Raw genomic sequence first — 19,933 nt, forward strand, 5'->3', positions numbered from 1 at the left:
TGACTATTCCATCAGGGGGTGATGGTTACGTGATCTACTGTGATGCGTCTTTCAGGGGGCTCGAATGTGTATTGATGCAACTGGACAAAGTAATAGCATATATGATGTGAACCTCAAGAATGAACATCCAGAGACCCCAAATCAAATTTATCAAGACCCCAAACCCAAAATAATATTCGACATGGTAGTAAATCCTTGACCTATTGCTTGACGTGAAGTACAAACTAAGAATATCAAATTAATGGATGAACGCCACAAAGGTAACACCTTTAATAAATTTGGTGAAAGTTTAATGAAGAACTTGAAGAGAAATAAACCTTACTTGGAATTGTATTCAGCCAAAAAAAAATATTCCCTTCTAATACAATAGAGAGTTGGCTACTTATAGAAAATAAAAGAAACCCATGACATCAGTTCAGCCAATAAAAATAGGCTATGACATCAATCTGACCAATAAAATAGCCCCATATAACCTTAAGCCTGTCATGTCATTTAATGAAACATGTGCAAGTCATATGTCATGTGCCATGTCATTTAATGAAACATATGCAAATCACATGTCATGCTTAATTGACACAATTGGCCCACTATTTAGCCCATAAAAATTCCCCAAATAGCCCTTATTGGTTTAAGGTTCCAGCTTCACACGTCTTTAGACAATTTACCATCTTAGGCTCTTCAAGAAAGTCCTTTTCTTTAGTGTCCATGGCCCTCATCGACTCTTGCTCAAGAAACTTCTCAATTAGTCCTTGCATAGCCTCCTTGACCTTCTTGGCTCTAGCTCTTGTGATGGGTCCGCTTGGCATGTGTAGATCATCCTGTGCAATTAGAGTTTGTTGGTTCATATCATTCCCCCTCTCCTTAAAAGGATTCATCCTTGAATCATCACCTACATTAAAAGGGGATAAATTAGAAACGTTGAAAGTTGCATTGACCTTATACTCACATGGTAGATCCAACTTGTATGCATTATTGTTAATCTTTTCTAGCACTTGAAAAGATCCATCACCCCTTAAGTGTAGCTTTGTTTTCTTTTTAGTAGGAAACCTCTCTTTTATCATATGCACCCATACCCAATCTCCCGGTTCAAAAGTAACGAACTTGCGCCCCTTATTAGCTTGAGATGAATATTGTTGGTTCTTCTTTTCGATGTGTTGTCGTGCTTGTTCATGGATCCTCTTCACCAAGTTAGTCTTGTATCGTCTGTGTAAGCTAGCTATCTCATTCACAGGTAGCAGCATCAAATCCAATGGAGTCAAAGGATTAAAACCATTAACAATTTCAAATGGCGAAAAATTAGTAGAAGCATGCACAATTCTATTATAAGCACACTCAACAAGTGGCATACATTCTTCCCATGATTTTAAATTCCCTTGAATGATCACACGTAATAAGGTAGCTAAAGTCCGATTAACTATTTGACCATTGGTTTAAGGATGACAAGTAGTAGAAAACAATAGGTTAGCTCCTAACTTTCCCCACAAACCTTCCAAAAGTAGTTAAGGAATTTAACATCCCTACCACTCATAATTGTCCTAGGAATGCCATGTGAAATTAGGAATAGCTTCCCAAGAGGGGGGGGGGTGAATTGGATTCTTTTGATAGTTTTAATATTTTTTAAAATTTTCTTATGACACCAAGAAAAACACAATAAATAACTAATAATCACACTTAAAAATACTGAAATTTAAATTCACAAGCCAATCAATTAAACTTAAACAATTCAACCACTCAAGCAAGACTCTTAGTACTTTTGTCAATTTCCCTATAGATGTTCACAACCTTCTATAAATAACCTCTTCGTATGCACTTCTCTTGAGTAAGATTTCCGCAGATTAACCAACGTACTCCCTTTTGGGTTTCCGTAAACGGTTATCAAAACATACTTTCTAAATATCAAGAGTCTTTGTTTATTTCTAACTTTAGAACCTGCAACCTGCACTTTAAATCACACAATAAAAGCTTGTACAAAAAATAGGAAGTAAAGAAGAGAGAAAGACACAAGGTTTTTACTAGGTTCGGCTTCAACACAGCCTACATCCTCGCCCTTGGCAAAATATCGAAGGGTTCCACTATAGTAGTCCCGTTACCGGGTGGAACAACGCCTGTTTACAATCACTCCTTGGCCAAGGCTAGAGCCCGCCTTCTCCAAAAAATATACCCTTGTTTGGTCAACGATCCAATAGCCTGGAATCATCCAAAAATAATAAGAAACTGGTGTACAAGAGATGCTCACACAAAAAGTAGGTTAGTAGAAATTGAAACTATGTACTTCAAAAGTTAAATATCAAGAAAGAAATACACTTTTGAAGCTTAACAAGGATTTCACCAAATTCCTTTTCTCCAGATGATAAATTAATAATCTAACTTCAGGAATTGATGAACAAGAATATCAGAATCACAGCACTTTCAGCTTGCAAGAGATTGATCAAGGTGAGACTTTGAGAGCAAGAGAGTTTATGAGAGATGTTCAATGCTTAGTGTATTTTGATTTAAAAATACCATGTATTTATAGGCTTTCAAACAAGTTTCCTTGTTGCAAGAGTTTCCTTAGAGAATTTCCCAAGTTGTTAGAAAATTTGAAGCTCAAATGACTATTATTTAAAATATTAGATTTTAAAAAATTTGCCCTTTGAATAGTGTTCAGATGACTGAAGAGTCGAGTTCAGTCATCTGAAGTTCCTGAAACTCTTTAAAAAATGAATTGGACACAGGGTTAGATGACTGAAGAGTGGGTTCAGATGTTTGAAGTGTCGAGTTCAGATGTCTGAAGTGTCGAGTTCAGACGTCTGAACAGCTACTGCCTGTTTTAGTTTTGTCCCAGAAGATCTTCAGACATCTGAACTTATTCTTCAGATGTCTAAAGTAATTCTTCAGATATATGAACATGAAGTTCAGCCATCTGAAGTTACCACTTCAGTCATCTGAACTTAAAAGTTCAGTTATTTGAGTAGACAAAAAGCTGTTTTAAAAATATTTTCCATTAAAAAATGATTTGCTCTCTTATTCTGATTTTTACAAAACTTGTTTCAATAATTCTAAATAGATATTTAGGTCCTCATAATCTCTTGGAAAAGCTTCAAAACATATTTCAAACGATATTTAGCTTTTAAATACTTACAATATGTTTCCTAAGACTTTATATGCCTTGCTTGAGATTAATCTCATTCTTTGCTTTTGAAGTTCTTTGGATATATTCTTGAGCTAGCATTATCTGCAAATGCCTTAGTTTCTCTTTGGATCATTTGTTAGTTTATCTTCCTTGATGACCTATACTTGATCCATAGTTGATCTTCACTTGATCCATACTTGATCCTTATTTCCTGAAACACAAAAACTCAACCTTTCCAAGTTAAATTGTCCTTTGTTTGTTATCACCAAAACTGATTGAAAGACCTTGTTAGGCCAACAATCTCTCCCTTTTTGATGATGACAAACAAGGAGTAAAGATAAAGGTTTTATGTGAAATGAAGTACTCCCCCTTACTATAAGCATTAATAAGCAAGCCATGTAAATAGCCATGTAGATAAGTTCATCAAATGCTCATTCATCATTTCATCATATGCTCATTCATCATCTATCAAATATTCTTTATTTTATCTAATTGATGAGTTGCATAGTAAGTTATTGCTGATATTATATATCCATGTCGGCTAAAACCATTCAGTCATTAATCTGAAACCATTATGTCACATTATGTCATTTATCTTTACTGAGACCACTTTACTCTCTCCCCCTTTGTCATTAGTCAAAATGAGTAATTGGATTATGAAAATTTATCAAAAAGAAATTCTTATAACAAGATGTAGTTAGTACAAAGGGTCATCTAGAGATGTTTCAAAAATTCAAGTTCCCTTACACATAGTAGAAATGTAACACAAAAAGTTGCATAGCATCATGATTACAAACATCTGAGGACATAAGACCTGATATTTTATTACAGAAAAAAAGTTTCATAGTGACCTAGGCTAGGTAATTTCTAACTATCCTAATCTTCTTCTTCAGAGCCATCACCATACTCTTCTTCTTCTTCTTGGGTTTCTTCTTCTTCAACATTGGCTTCATCACCTTCTTCTTCAGAGTCTCCTTCTTTTTCTACAGAGTCATTATCATCATCATCTCCACTTTAAGGAATGGAGCTAATATCCACCGGATCACTTCCCTTAGAAGATTTGGCTTGATATTGTTCTATATGAGTGACCCACTTATCAAGTGATGTGACTTTTTCTTTAATGTTCTGAAGTCCAGTGCGTACTTCAGATGAAAAGCTAGAGAAATCCCTTTGAAAGGATAAGAACCATGAAGGTGTGTCATGAGATGAACCAAGGTCCTGTGTAGAAGAAGATTGTGCTGCTGCTAATATTGGTGCTGAGGCTGAGGCTGAGGCTGATCCTGAGGCTGCTGCTGAGGCTGGTGTTGTATGTTAAGTCCTTCTTGACTTCAAGTACCATCCTGAACTCCCCTTGTCATACCCCATTTGCTTTAGGGAAGTCTCATTGAAAAGATCATATCGGGTTCTTTTTATGAAGAATTTAGAACTATTGGTAACATGAAGATGATTAAAGAGAAGAGTAAGAATTGCTCCATTAGGAAGAACAACTCAAGAAGATTATAGTTTGGTCCACATCCATCTAATGATTAAACTAGTCAAGTCTAGTTTCTTTCCTTTAAGAAGACACCAAAGAACAAAACATTCAATATAGGAAAGATGATCAAAAGAGCCTTGTTTAGGTAGGATATTGTTTGAAATGAGTTTGTGTAGAATCTGGCCTTTTAAGCTTAATTGTTTATATAACGGAGGATACCCAAAATAGCTAGGTTCATTTTCCATGATCATTGGAAGAAAAGCTTCAGGAGTGAATCCTTGTTCTAGAATCTAGGATTGAGTAAACATAGGACAGTTAAAATCACTTGGAGTAATTTTAAAAATGGGAGACAAAATTTCAAAATTCAGCAAAATTTTCTTTCCTTTAACTTCCGAAGAAATAATCCCATTTTCATTTGTCATATTAGCAAAGAAAATTTTGACAAGATGGGGAAAACATCCTTTGGGTTGTTGGGTGATGAAATCAGACCAACCAATGACATGAAATAATGGAAGAATATCTGGAAACTCAGTATTGAAGAATGAAACATCCAGAATTTTACCTAATATTGGTTCTATTGTACCTAGTGAAGTACGATAAAGAATTCGAGCTTGAGGAGCCACATGCCACTTGTCAAGGTTTTGAGCATCTTTCCCCGATGAAGAACCTTTGTTGGCAGTTTGCTTGATTCGAGGCATGGAGATACTCGATTTTGGATGCCCTAGGTTTCGTGGGGTGAATCTTTGAAGAGTAGAAGCTTCAGATTGAAGTGAGGATGAGAAAAGATGGAGAGGGAGGCATTCAGATGAGTGGAGCAACCTACTTCAGAAGTCTTAAATTAGGGTTTTTCCTGTTAGTTATATTTAAACCCCGTGACTTCAGATGACTGAAAATTATCTTCAGATGTCTGAAGATTTTAAAGTCCAGAATTTGAAGAGACAGTAGGCTCCCAGACGTCTGAAGTTCCAGGTTCAATCATCTGAACCTATTTGCTATAGTGTTCAGACGTCTGGAGTGTGAAGTTCAGATGTCTGTAATAAATGTTGTATATAATTTGTTGACCCTATGGGTTATACCCTATTTTGATTATAACAAATACTCAGGTATTTAATGACTGTCGAGTTGATGTGCAGGTTTATCTTGGTAGTATCTTATGAGGGCACTTAGAGACCCGGAGGAAAACGAAGACCCTAGATATAATTTATTTGTTGTAATTTATATTCGGGTCTGTAATATTTAAGTAGGAAAGGTCTGTAATAGTAAATAGGGCTTTGATTGTAATAATTGCACGCATCACCTACATGGCTTAATATGTAAGCTCAAAATAAAAATAACCTTAGACAGACCTTAGGGAAACACCCTTAGGTCGACCGAAATTGGACTTTTTCGGTGTATTCATAATCATAAATGACCCTAGGACGCACACATTTACACTTATGTTTGTTAGGCACTTCACTAGGATTTGTGTGTTTTAAAAACGGGACCGAAATGCACACTTGGTGCACTTTCGGTTGACCGAACCAGGCAGTTCATTCTACCCTGGTTGACCGAACCAAGCTTGGGTCAACAGTTGACCAAGGCCCTGGTCGACCAAACCAGGTAGTTCAAAAAGCCCCGGTCGACCGAAACCTCCCTGGGTCAACATTTTGACCATCTGGTCGACCGAGCCGCTTTTGTACTCCAACTACCTGGTCGACCAAGGGTCCTCAAAAAAAATCCCAGCGGTCTGGTCGACCGAACCAGCCAGTTCAAATTGGCCCAGTCGACCGAACCTCGGAGATTGGAAAAATCGCCTGTCCCGATCAACCAACCATTTAGTTCATTTTTCTCCTAGTCGACCGAACCTAGAAAAACTGCCTTTAACACATATATATGGTCGACCGAACCTTCAGTTCAAAAACCCCCTGGTCGACCAAACCATATGTGTCCTAGTCGACCGAAACATTTTTGGTCGACCGGAGCTCTCGGGTTGCCCTGATTTTTACCGCGAATAAATATCTTTTAAATATGGTTAAAATGTGTTAAATGTCATTAAACTTTTCCAATAATCCCTAATAGGTCCTTAACGGTCATATTTTCTCTCATGCCTATATATATAAGTTCATTTGAGAAGATTAATAACTTGATTAGCCTACTTGATTAAAAATTCTCTCTCAAGTTCAAATATCCACAATACTCAGATCCAAGCCCCATTCACTCATACTTACCTGCTACTATGGTCTAAACCCTCTGTAAGTCAATTGAGTGTTTGTTTAAAAAGGTTTGCTCTCCTTGTTCTATTTGATTGACATGATTTTATTGAGAGCAAAACCTAAGTATTCTTAGGGTACTTTGTTAATAAGTCTCTCCTAAGAAGACTTTTATTTGATCTTTTGAGGTTGTATATTCATTGCAATATCTAGAGTAGATTGTATAGTATTTTGGTTGCAAAAACATTTTCAAATATCTATTGTACTTTTATCTTGAAAAATATTTAAAGAGATATTTGTTTATGTGATAAAATCTTTGTTGCAATATTCATTAACTCACATATCCTTTGTTGAATACAAAGATTGAATATCTTTTTGCAAACCAAACACATACATTACAAGAGCATCATACACTTGAGAAAACCCACTCATTGAAATATACTTATATACTATTTGGCTAGTATCTTTGTATGAACATCTTGCCTGAATATCTTGTAATGCAAAGATTGTTTGATTAATACTCTCACGCACTTATTACACTGATAGTAAATACATATATCTGAGAGTTGAAATATTTGACCACACTGAGCTTACATATTATATCATTTGTGGTGTATGTTATTGTGCGTATCTAGGTACATATCTGCTTTACACGAAAGCACAATTACTGTACCATCTGATTATATACACATTTTTTGTATTTGCAGGCACGGGCCTGAAGAGGGAGACTAGCCCTGGAATAGTCCCGGATTGGCTTAGACCCGGTTAGGAAAGCTAGGTGTGTTGTCCTATTAAGGCATGTAGGTTCAGGTCAGCCCTGCTAATTGAAGTTGAGGTCAACCCTGTGTTAATTTGACCTGGTTGTAATCGGTGTCGCTCCACCCTTAAGTGAGCTATTAGTGGAATCCTCTGGCTTGCGAGCTAGAGGCGGGGATGTAGGCACAGTTGGCCGAACTCCGATAACATATCGTGTGCCTTGTTTATATTTCTGTATTTTATATTTACCACATAATTTCCACATCATTTTTATCTACACATTTGGAATTGCATAAAAAGACCCTAAGTTTGTGTAATACTGATTGTAAGATTAGTTGAACCTAGGAAGAAAGTTTAAAATTCCAATTCACCCCCCCTCTTGGGAATACACCTTTTCTAACATAATTTTTTTAATAAACCTCTTTGCTATGGATTAACCCAAGTTCTCTCCTAATATGTATATATCTTTCTTCACTTAGGGGTTTTGTAAAAATATCAGCCCATTGGTCCTTTGTATTTATAAACTCAAGAATTATATTCTCTTTTTGAACACGATCTCTCAAAAAATGATGTCTTATGTCTATATGTTTAGTTCTTAAGTGTGAAATTGGGTTTTTAGATATATTTATGGCACTTGTGTTATCACACTTTATTGGTATTGTCTTATAATCTAGATTGAAATCTTTTAATTGTTGTTTCATTTATAAGATTTGTGCACAACAACTTCCGACTGCCACATATTCAACTTCGGCGGTTGATAAGGCTATAGAATTTTGTTTCTTTGAGAACCATGATACTAAGGATTGTCCTAGAAAGTGACATGTGCCACTTGTACTTTTTCTATCAATCTTACATCCAGCATAATCAGCATTGGAGTAACTTATCATATTAAAATCAGTGTCCTTTGGATACCATATGTTGAATTAGGTGTAATCCCAAGAGGGGGGGTGAATTGGGTATTTAAAAAATTCTAAGGCACTTAGTTACATCTTAAACTCTTTTTATAAATTTACCAACAACTTCTAGTTACTCAATTATGTATGTGTACGACTATTCAATCATTGCATGCAATATACACAATTTAAATGCAATGCTGAAAATAAGGAGTGAAGGGAAGAGAGAGGACAAACGCAGTTTTACGAGATTCAGCCGACTTGGCCTACGTCCTCAGCTTGAGCAAACACTCAAGGATTCACTAAAACCCTGCTCCTTAAAGTGGGACGGAGCTTCCCTTACAATCCGCTGCTTACAAGAGGCACAACTTCCTCCTACTCCGCTGCTTACAAGAGATACAACTCTCTCCTCACACACCAGTTCACACATCGAACTGTGTATACAATAGAATCTGCAAAACAACACTCAAAACAATGCTTTTAACAAAAGCTTGTGAGTACAATTCAATTCCTAGCACATTAACATATGATATAACTTAAAACTCATGAATGTATGAAAAATGAAACAATCGTTTTATGTATGATATGCTTCAACACACAAATCCCTATTTAACCACAACTTCCAAGTAAAGAAATATTTGAAATGCCTTGGAGTCAACTAGGGTTCTTGATTCACTTTGTAAAGATGCACAAGTATGTTTGATGTGAGCTAGTTAACAAAAAGAAACTTTGTCTTGAATACAAACTCAACCAAAATCACAAAGTTTTAGTTGATGTATTTAATCACAATTTGAGTATATTAACTTTTAGAAACTATCCTTGTGATGACCCAAAAATATATATACGATTAAAGCACAATAATAATAAAATAATAAAAATGGTCATTAAGTTAATATCAATACAGAAGTGTTTTTCTGTAGGATCCTTGATTCCATGTTTGATGCCTAAGAAAGACTTTGTCTTAGCGAGTGCTTAAAGACCATTGCGGCTCAGTCGCTCCCTGGAGGTCGGCCTGGTCAAAATGGAATTTCATAGGATAAATAAGGTAGACACTGTTTATATACGTAAATAAGTACATAAAATAATGTTTTGGCTGACATAATTTATAGAAATATATGATAAAATAATAATAATATAAGTATCCTATGCGGGGCCTATAAGACTGTGTGGGGCCCGCATGAGTCCCAAAGTCGTGTGGAGGTTTACACGAGTCTCGAAGCTGTATAGGGCTCATAAAATCGTATGAGGATTATTAGAGTTACGTAGGTCCCATTTAGGTCTCGAAGTTGTGTGGGGCCCATGAGACCATGTGGGGCCCCACATAAGTTTTCAAAATTCAAATTTAATTCTTGTTCAAAAATAAATAATAAAATAAATAAATACTAAAAATAGTTTAAAAGTAATAACAATGATAATAATAATAATGATAATAATGATTAAGAAAAATAATAAAATAATTAATTAACTAATTGATTAATTAATTAGGTAAGTAATTAATTAAAAATTTATGGTGGCAAACACTCCCACATGACCTCCATCCCCATCCCATACTCAACCCATACCTTGCCCATTCTTTAATTCTAAAAAATTATAATTTCATCAATCTCCCCACACTTTTATAAATTCCATTTCTTCCCCAAAATTTTCCTATAAATAGGAAGCTCTCAACCTTCATTTTTCATAACAATTTTTCCAAGGAAGAGAAAGATTAGTGAGTGAAAGAATTTGTGGTGGAGAGAGAATTTTTGAGTAAGTTCTCACTCACCCACTCTTTCCGATCTCATTTCTTAGAAATAGTTATAGTGTTCGTAGCACAAGGTAAAAGAAGAAGGTAAGTAAATTTGATTATGTTAGTTTTTTTTATTTAAAATTCATACTCGAGTTTATTTTATAAAGTAAATTTCAATTATGTTAGCTAGTTCCATAAAATTTTCATGAGTTTATTTTTACGCATATTTAATTATACCAGTTCTATCTTTAATATACTTGCATTTATTTTTGAGTTAAGAAATGTTCTAATCCACTCGGGTAAATTTTCAGTATTTCTTTCTATTAAAAAAAAATTATATATATATTTTTAACACAAAAATTGTGTGGTATGAGTTTATTTCTACATTGTATTTTTTTATGAAAATATGAGTAAATATGAAATTTTCACGATATTATTTTAAATTGCATACATTATAATAAGATGATTTTAAAACCCCTTATGACAACGAAAGTTCAAAGTTACAGATGCTTGATACCGCAGCCTAAAGTTTAAACGAATCAGAGTGCACCCACACTGTTTACAGAGTGGTTATTTATGTTAGTGGATTTCTCCAGAGTGCATACCTGGTTCTGGACCAGGACTTAATAAGGAAAATTTCACTAAAAGTTTATGTACATTAATGTAGTTTGGTCGGCCAGCCAGCTAAGTCCAGTCTTTGAACCGCACAACTCAATCATGGGGGTAAACATGACTTACGGTAAATAGGCCTAAGGGTGGTTTTTACAATATTTTTTTATACATATTTAATTACGTGTATAAGGTTACTGATGATTTGAAGGAAAAATGTAAGTTTACATGAAAATGATCATCATGGTGCTTAAATGACGATCTAAGGAAAACGTATAAGGAAAAATATTTGTATGTTTATCATTAAATGTTTATACAGTTTTAAAGTTAAAAGTTTAATTTAACAATTATAGTATATGATTATAAAATTTTACTATTGTAATTAATGACAAAAGTTTTATGTAGAAATTTTTAAATTTATATTTATTCTATAAGCATTTTTGAAGTTATAGTATTAAATATTGTTTTATGTAATTTTTAAAAAGCTCATTTTAGCCACACACTAATAATTATCTATTTACTTACTGAGTATCGTCTCACTCCAATCATATTTTTATTTCAGATAACTCTGAAGGGCATGTCGGAAATCAGGCTTAACAAGCATGCGGGTGGGGATTAGAAAAATAAAGATTGATTAGAAATATTAGTATGATGCCAGATACTTATGCTTATATAATTTTTCTTCTTTTGAAATAAATGATTGTAATATGGATAATTAGCGCTCTGATTTAATAAAAATTGAGTTTATTTGCTTCCGTTGTAAATCACTAGTAAAAAGTAAATATCCTAGACCCTTCGGGGTTGGGGTGTTACAATCCTTCAATTAATTGTATGGTTATAAATACCAAGGATATTTAATCAAGCTTTAATATATCAAAAATATAAATCTTTTAGAAAACACACACTTAAATCAAATAATGATCTTGTTTAAAATAGCTATGTATATGTATAGATACTTTCAAGATCACCTTTTTAATCAAACTAGGTTTTTCAATAATAACCTCTTTGAAATATATATATATATATATATATATATTTATTTATATGTTCTTGAATCAAAATTCAATCAACCAAGTCAAATAACCTTTCTCAAGTAATGATCTCTTCAAAAATTAATTTTTATACGAATAAGCATAGTCAAGATCAAAACTTTTCCAATGCTAGTCAAGAAACAAGCAATGAGATGAGATGAAAAGTTCGTAAGACTAATAACTTGAAAAATCAAACCTCAATACTAGATTGAAGTACAGTAGAGCAAACAAGTTCCCTTTGAGAATCTGAATTGATTTACCCAAGCTTGAAGAATAGAGATTGAAGTGTAGGCAATCGTATAACACTAGGAGTAGATTTTCAACGTTCTTGCAACAAGGTGTGTTCTTCTCTTTCTTGTGTGTCTAACCTCTTCTTAGGGTTTAGATATTCAGAATATATAGTATATTACCCTTAGGATTGATCTCGACCATTGGATCAATAAAATAGCTAGCGAGTCTTTTTAATAAAAATCTGAATTTTAAGTTTCTCGCAGGTTTAGGCAACTAAAGTGGGGTTCAGGTTCCTGAAGTGACAAATTCAGGTGCCTGAGGTTCTAGGGTCAGGCGACTGAAGTACCTCTGCCAGGTTTTTTCTATCCCATTTAATTCTCCAGGCTACTGAAGAAATTCTTCAGGCGCTTGAGGTTGAGTTCAGGCTACCGAAGTCCCCTTTTTCTCAAATTTTTTTTTCCTAATTTAAAATTCTGTTTTGCTCCTTTTCTTGGGCCTTTTATAAAACATATTTTTCATGATTTTAATAACATTTCTAAGTCCATGAGAGTTTCCTAATGATGTACATGAAATGCATGAATCCTAAAATCATTCTAAGTTATATTGAGCCTTAAATTAGATCATACGAAAATGTAAGTACATGAGTTCTAAATATCCATTCCCAAAATATTCTTGAACTTTGCCGCTTGCATCTTGATTCTCGTACTCTTTGAGTTCCATGGTGCTTTCTAAAATGTATTAGTTTTACTTTATCGCTTCCATGACTCGTTATCTTTCCATGCATGCTTAGTGTAAGTCTTGTTCACATACTCAATGCACAGATCAAATATCAAGTGATTTGTCATTATCAAAATAGGATTGGACTCGTAGAGTCAACACCATAAACCTAGATCAAATGATCCTACCAAGTACCTAAGAATTCTCCTAATGGCTATTAGGTGGGATTCCTTGGGTGCTGATTGAAATCTAGCATACATACACACACTAAACATAATATTAGGCCTACTAATAGTTAAATATAGTAAACTACCAATAATTATAGTAAACAACTAATAATTCCTCTATAGTGTGTTATGTCTACTTGTTTTCCCTTTTCATCTCTATCAAGGCTTGTAGATGTACTCATTGGAGTTCCTATGGGTTTACTTTGTTCCATATAAAACTTTTTGAGCATATCCTTGATCTACTTAGTTTGATTTATGAATGTTCCATTTTTAGCTTGTTTAATTTGTAATCTTAGAAAATAATTTAGTTCCCCCATCATTCTCATTTAAAATTCTTTTTGCACACATATGGCAAAGTCTTTGCATAGATCTTCATTTGTAGCTCCAAATATAATATCGTCCACATATATTTGAACTATTAGCATATCTTTGTTTTTGGATTTAATCAATAAAGCACTATCAACCATTCCTTTTGTGAATTCATTTTTAAGTAGAAATTTACTTAACCTCTCATACCAAGCTCTTGGAGCTTGTTTCAAACCTTAAAGAGCTTTTGTCAATTTGAATACATGGTTTGGATTTTTAGAATTTTCAAACCTGGAGGTTGTTTGATATACGCTTCTTTATTTATATACCCATTTAAGAATGCACTTTTTACATCCATTTGATATAACTTAAAATCCTTATGGGCTGCATAAGCTAGAAGCATCCTAATTGCTTCCATTCTTGCCACAGGGGCAAAGGTCTTATCGTAATCAATTCCTTTTTCTTGATTATACCCTTGTGCTACTAGCCTAGCTTTATTTCTTACAACTACTCCATTTTCATCCTTTTTATTTCTAAACACTCATTTAGTTCCTATGACTGATTTATCTTTGGGTTTAGGTATAAGTTCTCACACTTGACTTCTTGCAAATTGATTTAGTTCCTTCTGCATAGCTATAATCCAAGAATCATCATTTAAGGCTTCTTCAATATTTTTGGGTTCATCTTGAGATAAAAAGGCATAATGGTTGCAAATATTCTTTAATGAGGCTCTAGTGGTTATTCCTTTTGATGTTTCACCAAGAATTTGTTCTTTTGGGTGATTTTCATCATATTTCCATTCTTTAGGAAGTTTCAGATTTTCTGTAAGGTTTTCATTTGGAGCATCATTATTAATTTTTTCTTTTATTTCAAGGTCTTCTTCTTTTTGTGGAGTATCTTCTTTTTCATCATTCTTATCTTTAATGTCATGATTATTTGATTCATCAAATGTTATATGTATTGATTCCATAATGGTAAAAGTTCTTTTATTATAAACCCTATAAGCTTTACTATTTGTAGAGTAACCTAGGAAGATACCTTCATCCGACTTTGCATCAAACTTTCCTAAATCATCTCTAGTGTTAAGGATAAAACATTTGCATCCGAATACATGAAAGTAGGAAATATTAGGTTTTCTACCTTTCCAAAATTCATACGGTGTTCTATCTACTTTTGATCTTATTGATACCCTATTTACAATATAGCATGTTGTATTTACAGCTTCTGCCCAAAAGTATTTAGGTAGATTATTTTCATTAATCATTGTTTTTACCATCTCTTGTAGAGTTCTATTTTTCCTTTCTACAACACCATTTTGTTGTGGAGTTCTAAGTACTGAAAAATTATGAGTTATTCTATGTTCATTACAAAATTTATCAACTTCCTTATTTTTAAACTCTCTTCCTTGGTCATTTCTAAAGCTTGTTACATTATAGCCATTCTCATTTTATAATTTTTTGCATAAGGTTATTAATAGGTTACAAGCTTCATCTTTGTTTGCTAGAAATATTACCCAAGTAAATCTTGAATAATCATCTACTATTACAAAAGCATATTGTTTGCCTCCTAAGCTTAAGGTTTTAGTTGGACCAAATAAGTTTAGGTGCAAGAGTTCTAGGGGTCTTTTGGTGGATATGAATTTTTTCTTTTTGAAGTTTGTTTTTACTTGTTTTCCCTTTTCACATGCATCACACATCTTGTCTTTTATGAATTTAGTATTTGGTAGTCCTTTTGCAAGATTTTTCTTTAATAATTTGGATAGTAGGTTCATGCTTGCATGTCCTAGTTTCCTATGCCATAACCAACTTACTTCATTCATTGCTGTCAAACAAGTTATGTTTTAATTAGCTAATTTCTCAAGAATTATGCAATAGACATTATTTATTCTATGAGCTATAAACTGAGTTTCTTTGTTCTTAGGATTTTGGATAACACATTTTTTGTTCATAAAGATTATTTTGAACCCTTTGTCACTCAATTGACTAATACTTAAAAGATTATGTTTTAATCCTTCTACTAATAGCACATTATCTATAGTGAGTGAAGGTTCTTTACCAATTTTTCCGATGCCAATGATTTTTACCTTTGGCATTGTCGCCGAAGGTGACATATCCCCCATCCTTTTGTTTTAATGTAGTGAACTTGGTCTTATCACCGTTCATGTGCCTTGAGCACCCGCTGTCCAAGTACCATTTATCTGTTAATGTTGTTGTCCTAAAGCAAACCTATAATGAAGGATACTATGTGTTAGTTTTTGGAACCCAAATTCTTTTGACTTTCTTTGTTTTGTTATTAGTTCCACTATTTGCTTTCCATTCTCCTTGAACTTTAACATACTTTCTTTTTAATGGGCAATTAAACATTACATGACCTTTAGTCTTGCACATATATCAAGTGGTGTGTTCATTTTTGTTGTTTGATGAAGTGCTAGCATAGTACTTAACTTCCTTAACAAAGTATTCGATGTATAACTTTTTATTCCTTTTATTTGCTTTACTATTGTAGCATATTCCTTCTTTGTTCCCATGAAGCCTTTGTTGTCCAATCATCTTTTCAAAGTTTTCTTTATCTTTGGTAAAGTTATAGATAATCTTTTCTTTATCCTCAACTACCTTTTTTAGTTCATTTATTTCTAGATCCTTTTTATTCAAGTTATCTTTATGAGTTTTATCTAACTCTTGTTTTGCTATATTTATTTCTTCTTCCAACTTCTTAATATAAGAATTTCTTTCTTATTCAATAGCTTTGAATGATTCAAGTTGCTTCAGTAGTTCTTTATTTTGATCTTTCAAAGTTATATTTCTCTTGGAAATTTTTATGAATCTTTTATGTAGTGAAAATAACTCAGCTTGTAATTCCTTATAAGATGGCAAACTATCACACGACTCATCACAAGACTCATTTTGAGATTCGATTGAAGAGTAGTAAGAATTTACCTCTTCGTCATTTGCCATGAAGCATATATTTGCCATCTCTTGTTCAATTGTTTTGATTTCTATTTTACTGGAGCTTGAGTCATCCCAAGTAGCCTTCATAGCTTCCTTTTTTTTCTTCTTGTCTTTCTTAAGCAACGGATAGTCCGGTTTGATATGCCCTGGTTTCTTGCAATGATAGCATATTGGTGGTTCATTCTTGCCTTTATTTTCTTTCCTTCTTGTCTCTCCTTTTTCGGGTTTCTTTTTATTAAACTTTCTAGGAAACCTTTTATTCCGTCTGTAGAATTTTCCTAGTCTCTTAGTAATGAATGCTAATTCATCTTGATCTAAGTCACTTGTTTCACTTTCTTCTTCACCAGTGCTGTGGCTAGATGCTTTTAGTGTTATGGATCTTTTATGCTTTGGTTTAGGATTTCTTTCTTTTAAGACAATTTCATAGGTGAGAAGTGAGCCTATTAGTTCATCTAAAGAGGTAGTCTTAAGGTTTTTACCTTCCGTGATAGTTGTAGCCTTTGGTTCCCATATAGAGGGAAGGCCTCTTAGAATTTTTCTAATCATTTCATAGGTAGTATAGGTTTTTCCTAAGGCGCTTAAGGAGTTTATTATGTGGGTAAATCTGGTGTACATGCTTGATATTGTTTCATCAGAATTCATCTTGAATGCTTCAAATTCGCTTGTTAACATGTTTATCCTATTGTTTCTAATGTCAACTGTTCCTTTATAAGTTACTTCTAATTTGTCCCAAATCTCCTTAGCTGTTTTGCAAGCCATAACTTTGTTAAATTTATTAGCATCTAATGCACAGTATAACACATTTATAGCGCTTGCATTTATTTGAAGCATTTTATAATCTAAGTTAGTCATATCTTTCTTTTCTTTTTGAATCTGTTTTCCATCAACTATCTTAGTGGGGATAAGGTTTCCATCCATAACAACTTCCCATGCTTTCCAATGCATGTGTTGGAGATATATTTCCATTCTCTTTTTCCAAAAGGTATAATTGTGTCCACAAAAGATTGGTGGACAAGTTGAGGATTGGCCTTCACCGAAGGGTGCTACTCCAATGTTTGCCATTTGATCTTTTTATAGTTTTTTGTTAGGAATTTCTATATCTAGGCTCTGATACCAATTGAATTAGGAATAGCTTCCCAAGAGGGGGGGTGAATTGGATTCTTTTGATAGTTTTAATATTTTTTAAGCTTTGCTTATGACACCAAGAAAAACACAATAAATAACTAATAATCACACTTAAAAATACTGAAATTTAAATTCACAAGCCAATCAATTAAACTTAAACAATTCAACCACTCAAGTAAGAATCTTAGTACTTTTGTTAATTTCCCTGTACATGTTCACAACCTTCTTTAAATAACCTCTTTGTATGCACTTCTTTTGAGCAAGGTTTCCATAGATTAACCAACATACTCCCTTTTGGGTTTCCACAAACGGTTAATCAAAACGTACTTTCTAAATATCAAGAGTCTTTGTTTATTTCTAACTTTAGAACCTGCAACCTGCACTTTAAATCACACAAAAAAAGCTTGAACAGAAAATAGGAAGTAAAGAAGAGCGAAAGACACAAGGTTTTTACGAGGTTCGGCTTTAACACAGCCTACGTCCTCGCCCTTGGCAAAATACCGAAGGGTTCCACTATAGTAGTTCCGTTACCAGGTGGAACAACGCCTGTTTACAATCACTGCTTGGCCAAGCCTAGAGCCCGCTTTCTCCAAATAATATACCCTTGTTTGGTCAACAATCCAACAGCCTGGAATCATCCAAAATCTACAAGAGAAATAACAAGAAGCTGGTGTACAAGAGATGCTCACACAAAGAGCAGGTTAGTACAAATTGAAACTATGTACTTCAAAAGTTAAATATCAAGAAAGAAATACACTTTTGAAGCTTAACAAGGATTTCACCAAATTCCTTTTCTCCAGATGAGAAATCAATAATCTAACTTCAGGAATTGATGAACAAGAATATCAGAACCACAGCACTTTCAGCTTGCAAGAGATTGATCAAGGTGAGACTTTGAGAGCAAGAGAGCTTATGAGAGATTTTCAATGCTTGGTGTATTTTGATTTACAAATACCATGTATTTATAGGCTTTCAAACAAGTTTCCTTGTTGTAAGAGTTTCCTTAGAGAATTTCCCAAGTTGTTAGAAAATTTGAAGCTCAAACGGCTATTATTTAAAATATTAGATTTTAAAAAATTTTCCCTTTGAACAATGTTCAGATGACTGAAGAGTCGAGTTCAGTCATCTGAAGTTCTTGAAACTCTTTAAAAAATGAACTAGACACATGGTCAGATGACTGAAGAGTGGGTTCAGATGTCTGAAGTGTCGAGTTCAGACGTTTGAACAGCTACTGCCTGTTTCAGTTTTGTCCCAGAAAATCTTCAGACATCTGAACTTATTCTTCAGACGTCTGAAGTAATTTTTCAGATATTTGAACATGAAGTTCAGCCATTTGAAGTTACCACTCAGTCATCTGAACTTAAAAGTTCAGTTATCTGAGTAGACAAAAAGCTATTTTAAAAATATTTTCCATTAAAAAATGATTTGCTCTCTTATTCTGATTTTTACAAAACTTGTTTCAATAATCCTAAATAGATCTTTAGGTCCTCAAAATCTCTTGGAAAAGCTTCAAAACATATTTCAAATGACATTTAGCTTTGAAATACTGACAATATGTTTCCTAACACTTTATATGCCATGCTTGAGATCAATCTCATTCTTTGCTTTTGAAGTTCTTTGGATATTTTCTTGGGTTAGCTTTATCTGCAAATGCCTTAGTTTCTCTTTGGATCATTTGTTAGTTTATCTTCCTTGATGACCTACACTTGATCCATACTTGATCCTTATTTCCTGAAACACTAAAACTCAACCTTTCCAAGTTAAATTGTCCTTTGCTTGTTATCACCAAAACTAATTGAAAGACCTTATTAGGCCAACACCATGCAATTGCTTAATCTCCCTAAAAAATAAATTGGCTATATTCGTGGCATCATCAGTTATATGGCAAGGAATAAAATGTGTCATTTTAGAAAATCTATCAACCGCCACAAATATAGAGTCCATACCCCCTTTGGATGTAGGCAAAACTAATATGAAATCCTTTGAAATGTCTACCCAAGGTTCACTAGGTACGGGCAAAGGAGTATAAAGGCCATGAGGTAAGACCTTAGACTTAGCTTGTTTACATGAAATGCATCTAGAACACACTCTCTCTACATCTCTACACAAATGTGGCCAAAAGAAGTGTTCATAGAGAATATCTTAAGTCTTTTGTACCCCAAAATGTCCCATCAAACCACCACTATGTGATTCTCACATGAGCAATTCTATCAAGGAGCAGTTAGGCACACAAAGTCTATTCTCCCTAAAGAAGTATCCATCATTCCTATAGAATTTATGAAACACAACTTTATCACATGCCTCATACACATTAGAAAAATCCGAATCTTTAGCATATAAATCCTTTATGTACTCAAAACCCAATAGCTTAGTGCTAAGTGTAGTAATTAAGGCATACCTGCAAAAAAGTGCATCAACCACGACATTCTCTTTCCCCTTCTTATATTGAATGACATATGGGAAGGTTTTGATGAACTCTACCCATTTTGCGTGGTGATGATTTAGCTTACCTTGCCCCTTCAAATGCTAAAATGATTCACGATGAGAGCGGATCACGAATTATTTAGGCCACAAGTAGTGTTGCCA

The sequence above is a fragment of the Malania oleifera genome, chromosome 7 (assembly GCF_029873635.1).
Source record: "Malania oleifera isolate guangnan ecotype guangnan chromosome 7, ASM2987363v1, whole genome shotgun sequence".
NCBI lineage: Eukaryota > Viridiplantae > Streptophyta > Magnoliopsida > Santalales > Ximeniaceae > Malania > Malania oleifera.